The 7,385-nt window shown below is 35.3% G+C and overlaps 1 non-coding gene across 1 annotated transcript; it reads right to left on the bottom strand.

Annotated features, from left to right (window-relative positions):
* Window positions 1-5,979: 5,979 nt before the first annotated feature.
* On the bottom strand, window positions 5,980-6,109 carry LOC113266246 (small nucleolar RNA SNORA18). Its single transcript, XR_003320331.1, has one exon. It is a non-coding gene; the product is annotated as a small nucleolar RNA SNORA18 (small nucleolar RNA).
* Between the last annotated feature and the right edge of the window lie 1,276 nt (window positions 6,110-7,385).

Genomic DNA, 7,385 nt, shown 5'->3' with positions numbered 1-7,385 from the left:
AGTTAACATACAGTGGTATATTAGTTTCAGGTGTACAATATAGTGACTCAACAATTCTACATATTACTCAGTGCTCATCATGATAATCCCCATGACCTATTTCACCCATCCCCCACCCACCTCCCCTCTGATAACCATCAGTTTGCTCTCTATAGTTAAGTCTGTTTCTTGGTTTGTCTCTCTCTCTCTATTCTCTTTTGTTCATTTTTGTTTTTTTCTTAAATTCTACATATGAGTGAAATCATAAGGTATTTGTCTTTCTCTATTTCACTTAGCATTGCACCCTGTAGCTCCATCCATTCATTGCAAATGGCAAGATTTCATAGTTTGGTTATTGGAAATAATGCTGCAATAAACATAGGGGTGCTTGTATCCCTTTGAATTAGGGTTTTTGTATTTTTTGGGTAAATACGTAATAGTGAAATTACTGGATCATAGGGTAGAGTTCTATTCTTAACTTTTTGAGGAATCTCCATACTGTTTTCCACAGTGGCTGCACCAGTTTGCTTTCCCACCAATAGTGCATGAGGGTTTCCATTTCTCATCATCCTCAACATCCTCACCAATATTTGGTATTTCTTGTGTTTTTGGTTTTAGCCATTCTGACAGGTGGGAGGTGATATCTCATTGTAATTTTTATTTGTATTTCCCTGATGATGAGTGATATTGAGCATTTTTCCATGTGTCTGTTGGCCATCTGGATATCTTCTTTGGAGGAAAGTCCATGTCTTCTGCCCATTTTTAAATTGGATTATTATTATTATTTGATGTTGAGTTCTGTAAGTTCTTTATGGATTTGACTACTAACCTTTTATAGGAGATGTCATTTGCAAATATCTCTACCATTCTGAAGGTTGCTTTTTAGTTTTATTGATTGTTTCCTTTGCTGTGCAGAAACTTTTTATTTTGATGTAGTTCCAGTAGTTCATTTTTGCTTTTATTTCCCTTTCCTTGGGAGACATATATAGACAAATATTGCTATGGCCAATGTCAGAGAAATTATTGCCCGTGTTCTCCTCTAGGATTTTGATGGATTCCTGTCTCATTTAGGTCTTTACTCCATTTTGAGTTTATGTTTGTGTGTGGTAAAAGAAAGTGGTCTAGTTTCATTCTTTTGCGTGTAGCTGTCCGGTATTCCCAACATTGTTTATTGAAGGGACTTTTTCCCATGGCATATTCTTGACTCTTTTGTTGAAGATTAATTTATCATATAATCATGGTTTTGTTTCTTGACTTTCTATCCTGTTCAATTGATCTATGTGTCTATTTTTGTGCCAGTACCATACTGCTTTGACTACTATAGCTTTGTAATATAACTTGAAATCTGGAATTGTGATATCTCCATCTTTTTTTTTTTTCCTTAAGATTGTTTTGGCTATTCATGCTATTTTTTTGTGGTTCCATGCAAATTTTAGGAATATTCTAGTTCTGTGAAAGATCCTTATTTTGATAGGGATTGCATTAAATGTGTAGATTGCTTTGGGTCATATAAATATTTCTACAATATTTGTTTTTCCAATCCAGGAGCATGGAATATCTTTCCATGTGTTTGTGTCATTGTTAATTTCTTTCATCAACATTTTATAGTTTTCAGAGTACAGGTCTTTGGCCTCTGGGGCTAAGTTTATTCCTAAGTATTCTTTTGGTGCAATTTTAAGTGGGATTGCTTTCTTAATTTCTCTTTCTCTTGCTTCATTATTAGTGTATAGAAATACAATAGATTTCTGTACATTGATTTTTGTATCCTGTGACCTTACTGAATTTGTTTATCAGTTCTAGTAGTTTTTTGGTGGCATCTTTAGGGTTTTCTAAATATATAGTGTCATGTCATCTACAAATAGTGGCAGTTTTACTTCTCCCTTACCAATTTGAATGCTTTTTATTTCTTTCTGTTGTCTAATTGCTGTGGCTAGGACTTCCAGTACTATGTTGAATAAAAGTGGTGAGCCTGGATATCCTTGTCTTATTCCTGATCTTGGGGGAACAGCTTAGTTTTTCACCATTGAGTATGTCATCAGCTGTGGGTTTTTCACATAAGGTCTTTATAATATCGAGGTTTATTTCCTCTAACCCTACTTTGTTGAGGGTTTTTATCAGGAATGGATGCTGTACTTTGTCAAATGTTTTTTCTGCATCTATTAAAGTGATCATATGTTTTTTATCTTTTATTGATGTGATGTATCACATTGATTTTTGCAAATATTGAACTATCCTTGCATCCTGAGAATAAATCCCACTTGACGGTAGTGGATGATTTTTTAAATGTATTGTTGGATTTGGTTGAGGATTTTTGCATCAGTGTTCATCAGAGATATTCACCTTTTTACCTTTTTTGTGGTGCCTTTATCTGGTTTGGTATAAGGGTAATGCACGCCTAGTAGAAAGAATTTGGCAATTTTCCTTCCTCTCTCCTGGCTCCATTTTAAATGAAGTTTCCTTTATTCAGTTTCATACCAGTATATGCAGTTGATTTTTGTATATTGGCCTTAAAACTCATCACCTTGTTTAACTGATCAGTTTTTGCAGCATTTAAAATAGGTTCTTTGGTATTCTCTGTGCAGATAATCTAGTTATCTGTGAAAAAGATTTGGCCTTTGAAATTGGATGCTCTTTATTTCCTTACTTAATTTTTAAAAAATATTTATTTGGGGGGGGAGAGACAGGGAGAACATGAGTGGGAGGGGCGGAAAGAGAGGGAGAGAGCATCTCAAGCAGACTCCATGCTGAGCACAGAGCCGGTGTGGGGCTCGTCCTCATGACCCTGAGATCACAACCTGAGCTGAAACCAAGAGTCAGCTGCTTAACTGACTGGGTCACCTTAACTGACTGGTCACCCAGGTGCCCTTTTCCTTACCTTATTATTGTTCTACCTAGGTCCTTTAATGGTTGTTGAGTGAAAGCAGTGAGAACAGACTCAATTTGAAAGGGAAAGCATCTCTCACCACTACGTATGATGGTAACTATAGGTTTTCATATGCATTCATTACGAGTTTCAGGCATGCCATTTATACTGGTTTGCTGAGATGTTTATCACGAATGGATGTTGAATATAGTCAGGTGTTGTTGGTTCCCCTCCCCCCAATCTATTGAAATCATCATGGGCTTTTTTCGTTTTACCTGGTTAGTGGTGGATTACACTGATTGATTTTCAAATGTAGAACAAACTTACCTTGATCCTACTTGGTCATGATGTATTCTTCCTTCATAGTGGTGGCTTCAATTTGCTAATAGTTTGTTGAAGACTTTTCAAGTTTATTTTTCTTTAGTATTTTGTCTGGTTTTAGTGTCAGGGTAACGCTGACCTCATAAACTGAATTTGGAAGAGATTGAGTTGAAATGTTTTTTTTCCCTTAAGTGTCTGGTAGAATTCATCAGTGAAATCATCTGAGCATGAAGTTTTCTTTGTGGGGACTTTAAAAACTAGGCCTCCAATTTCTTTAATAAATACTGGGTTACTCAGATTATGTATTGTTTCTTCAGTGAGCTTTGGTAGTGTAGTGTCTTTTGAATTACCCATTTTATCTAAGTTATCAAATTATTGGCCCTAAATTCCTAATTTTTCCTTATTATCCTTTTAATATCTTTGACATCTGTAGTGACTTTTTTCTCATTCTCAATATTGATAATTTGTGTCTTCCTTCTAGATCCATGTGGCTAAAGGTTTACACATTTTATTGAAATTTTTAAAGAACTAGCTTTTAGTTTCACATATGTTCTGTATTTTTCTCTTTTCTATTTCATCGATTTCTATTCTTTATCATTTGTTTCCTTCTGCTTATTACGATAAAACTTGCTTTTCTTTTCTGGATTTTTAATATAGAAACTTTAATTATTAAGACTGATATGTTCAGAGAACACACTCGAATGATTTCAGGCCTTTTAAATTAGTTAAGATTTGTTTTATGGCCCATTATATGGTTTATCCCGATGAATGTTTGGTGCTTACTTGAAAAAAAAATGCTTATTCTACTTCTGGGTGGAGTATTCTATTAATATCAATTAGGTCAAGTTAGTTGGAGGTGCTGCTCAAGTCATCTATATCGTTGATTTTTTTGGTACTTGTTCTATCAAATCCTAAGACAGGAACATTGAAGTCTCCATATATAGTTGTGTATTTGTCTGTTTTTCGTTTTAATTCTATCAGTTGTCCCTTACATAACTTGCTCTGTTATTAGGTGCAAAGATATTTAGGTTTGTTAGGTGTTCTTGATGAATTGGCTTATTTATCCATTGACAAATGCTTCTCTTTACCTTTGGGAATACTCTGAAGTTAACTTGGTTTGACGTTAATACAATCTCTCTAGCTTCTTCTTGACTAGTGTTCACACAGTAAATATTTTCCGATTCTTTGTTGTTGTTGTTGTTATACTGTTCAGTGATTGATTAGTTGCATATAACACCCAGTGCTTATCACGTCACATGCCTTCCTTATTGCCCATCACTGAGTTACCCCACCCCCACCCACCTCCCTTTCTGCAGTCCTCAGTTTGTCTCCCTGGAGTCAAGAGTCTCAAATGGCTTGTCTCCCTCTTATTTCTTCCCCTTCAGTTTTCCCTCCCTTCCTCTATTGTCCTCTGCAGTATTCCTTATGCTGTACTTGAGTGAAACCATATGATAACTGTCTTTCTCTGATTATTTCACTTAACGTAATATCTTCTGGTTCCATCTATGTTGATGTAAATGGTAGATATTCATCTTTTCTGATGGCTGAGTAATATTCCATTGTATATATGAACCACATCTTCTTTATCCATTCATCTGTTGAAGGACATCTAGACCCCTTCCACCGTTTGGCTATTGTGGATATTGTTTTTATATATCTGTATCTTTATATTTAAAGCAACATCCTTGTGGATGGCTTTTTCTTTCAATCTGATGATCTCTACCTTTTAATTGTTTTAGATTATTTATATTTTATGTAATCATTGTGGTTGGATTTACATCTACCATCTCGCTAGTTGTTTTCTACTTATTCCATCTCTTCTTTGCTTTTTTTTTTTAAAAAAGATTTTATTTATTTATTCGACAGAGATAGAGACAGCCAGCGAGAGAGGGAACACAAGCAGGGGGAGTGGGAGAGGAAGAAGCAGTCTCATAGTGGAGGAGCCTGATGTGGGGCTCGATCCCGTAATGCCGGGATCACGCCCTGAGCCGAAGGCAGACGCTTAACCGCTGTGCCACCCAGGCGCCCCTCTTCTTTGCTTTTATTCTCTTTTCCTATGTTCTTTGAAATTTATTGGGTATTTTAAAGAATTCCATTTGTCTCTATTATTGGCTTATTAGTTACATGTATTTTTCTTTAAGTTTTTGCTTTGGATTCACAATATACATTTTTAACTTTTCACACTTAAACTTCAAATAATATATCTTTTTTTTAAACCAATAAATTAAAAAAAAAGATTAGGTATTTATTTTAGAAGGAGAGAGAGAGAGAGTGAATGCAAGGGGGGATGGAGAGAGAGAGAGAGAGAGAGAGAGAGAGAGAGAAAAGAATATCCTCAAGCAGCAGGGAGCCTGACATGGGGCTCGATTCCAGAACCCTGAGATCATGACCTGAGCTGAAATCAAAAGTTGGACACTCAACCAGCTGAGCCACCCGGGCGCCCCAAAGTCAACAAATTTTTATTTCAGGAATTTTACACGTGATTCCTTCCACTGCCAATCACTGTAGGTCCTCCAAAGTCAGAATCATAATCTTCAAAATAGCCTTTTTTAAAAAGAACTTTTGTTCAATCCACAGTTGTCACTGTCAGTCCTGTGATCTTTGGGATTCAATTTCTCTCCTTTAGGACCACATATAGGGTCAGAGTAGATGGATCTGCCTGGTTCTCAATTTCAAATATCCTCTAAACATGAATGAGTTCAAATCCCATCACCCCTAAATTATCACACCCTAGAACTGTACAGAATGTTGGGATATGCAAATACCTAAGATTTTATAGATTTAACTATTAGGTCTTTCACAGAGTTTTAGCAGATAGATATCCTGTAGTTCTTTCCCACAGATCTAACATATAGTTCTGTGACTAAAGGAACCCACACATACACGCTATGAGGCGTTTCCAACAATGTGGGTTACAGAAAAAACCCCATTGGGGTAGACCTCAACCAAATAATATATCTTCTAACAGTATAGTTTCATTTCCTCTGTTCCATCCTTTGTGCTATTGATTGACTTTTTGCCTCTATATATGTTATTAACCTCCCAATACATAGTTATTACTTATGCTTTAGATAACTAATAATCTTTTTAAAATTCTAAAGAAAAGCTTTAAAAAATTTATCTCCACTTTTTACCATCTTCAGGACTCTTCAATCCTTTGTATGAATCCAAATTTCAATCTAGTTTCAGTCTTTCTGCCAGAAGAATTACCCTTTAACATTCATACTGCACCAGAGCTGGTAATGCACTCTCTTTGTCTAAAAAAGTTTTTATTTATTCATTATTTTTGAAAGTTTTTTGCTGGGCATAAAATTCTGAGCTGACCTTTTTTTTGCTGTTGTTTATGCACTGTAAGGCAATGTCACTTGTGTTACCTTCAGGTTTATAATTTTTCTGAGAAAAAGTTTGCTCTTTCTTACTATGTAATATTTCTTATTTCTTTGATTGCTGTCTGGCTTTTCTCTTGAATATCGATTTCCAGCAGTTTGACTCTGATGTGTCTAAGTGTGTGTGTGTGTGTGTGTGTGTGTGTGTGTGTTCTTGTTTGGGTTCTCTGATTTGGTTTTGTAGTTCATGAATTTTGGAAAATATATAACTATTTTCAAATATTTATTTTGCCCCATTACTTATCTTTTCTCCTTTTGTATCTTCAATTACTTCTTTTTGAAATTATGTCACAATATCTTGAATGCATTTTTCTCCTGCACTCTTTTTTCTCTTGTGCTTCAGTTTGGATAATTTCTATTTACCTATTTTCAGGTTCACTAAATCTTTTCTCTGCTGTGTTGAGTCTGCTGATAAACCCATTGAAGGAACATTTCATCTCTGATATGTTTTTCTTGAATTTCCATTTGACTTAAAATCTTCATCTATGTGCTGAAATTCTCCATCTGTTCTTGTCCAATTAGTTTTCATTTTCTTTGGATAAATACACAGTAGTGGAATTACTAGATCATATGGAATTTCTATTTTTAACTTTTTGAGGAAACTCTGTACTGTTTACTACAGTATTTGTACCAATTTACATTCCCACCAGCAGTGCACAAGTGTTCCTTCTTCTCCACATCCTCACCAACACTTGTTATTTACCTTCTCAATACTAGCCATTCTGACAGGTGCGAGGTGATACCATTGTGGTGTTTATATGCTCCTCATTAATCATCAGGGAAATGCAACTTTTCATGTATCTGTTTGCTATCTATAAGTCTTTGGGAAAATGCCT

This window comes from Ursus arctos, unplaced genomic scaffold (genome assembly GCF_023065955.2).
Source record: "Ursus arctos isolate Adak ecotype North America unplaced genomic scaffold, UrsArc2.0 scaffold_37, whole genome shotgun sequence".
Classification (NCBI taxonomy): Eukaryota; Metazoa; Chordata; class Mammalia; order Carnivora; family Ursidae; genus Ursus; species Ursus arctos.
The sequence above is the reverse complement of the archived record's forward strand: the minus strand, read 5'-3'. Positions and strand labels throughout refer to the sequence as shown.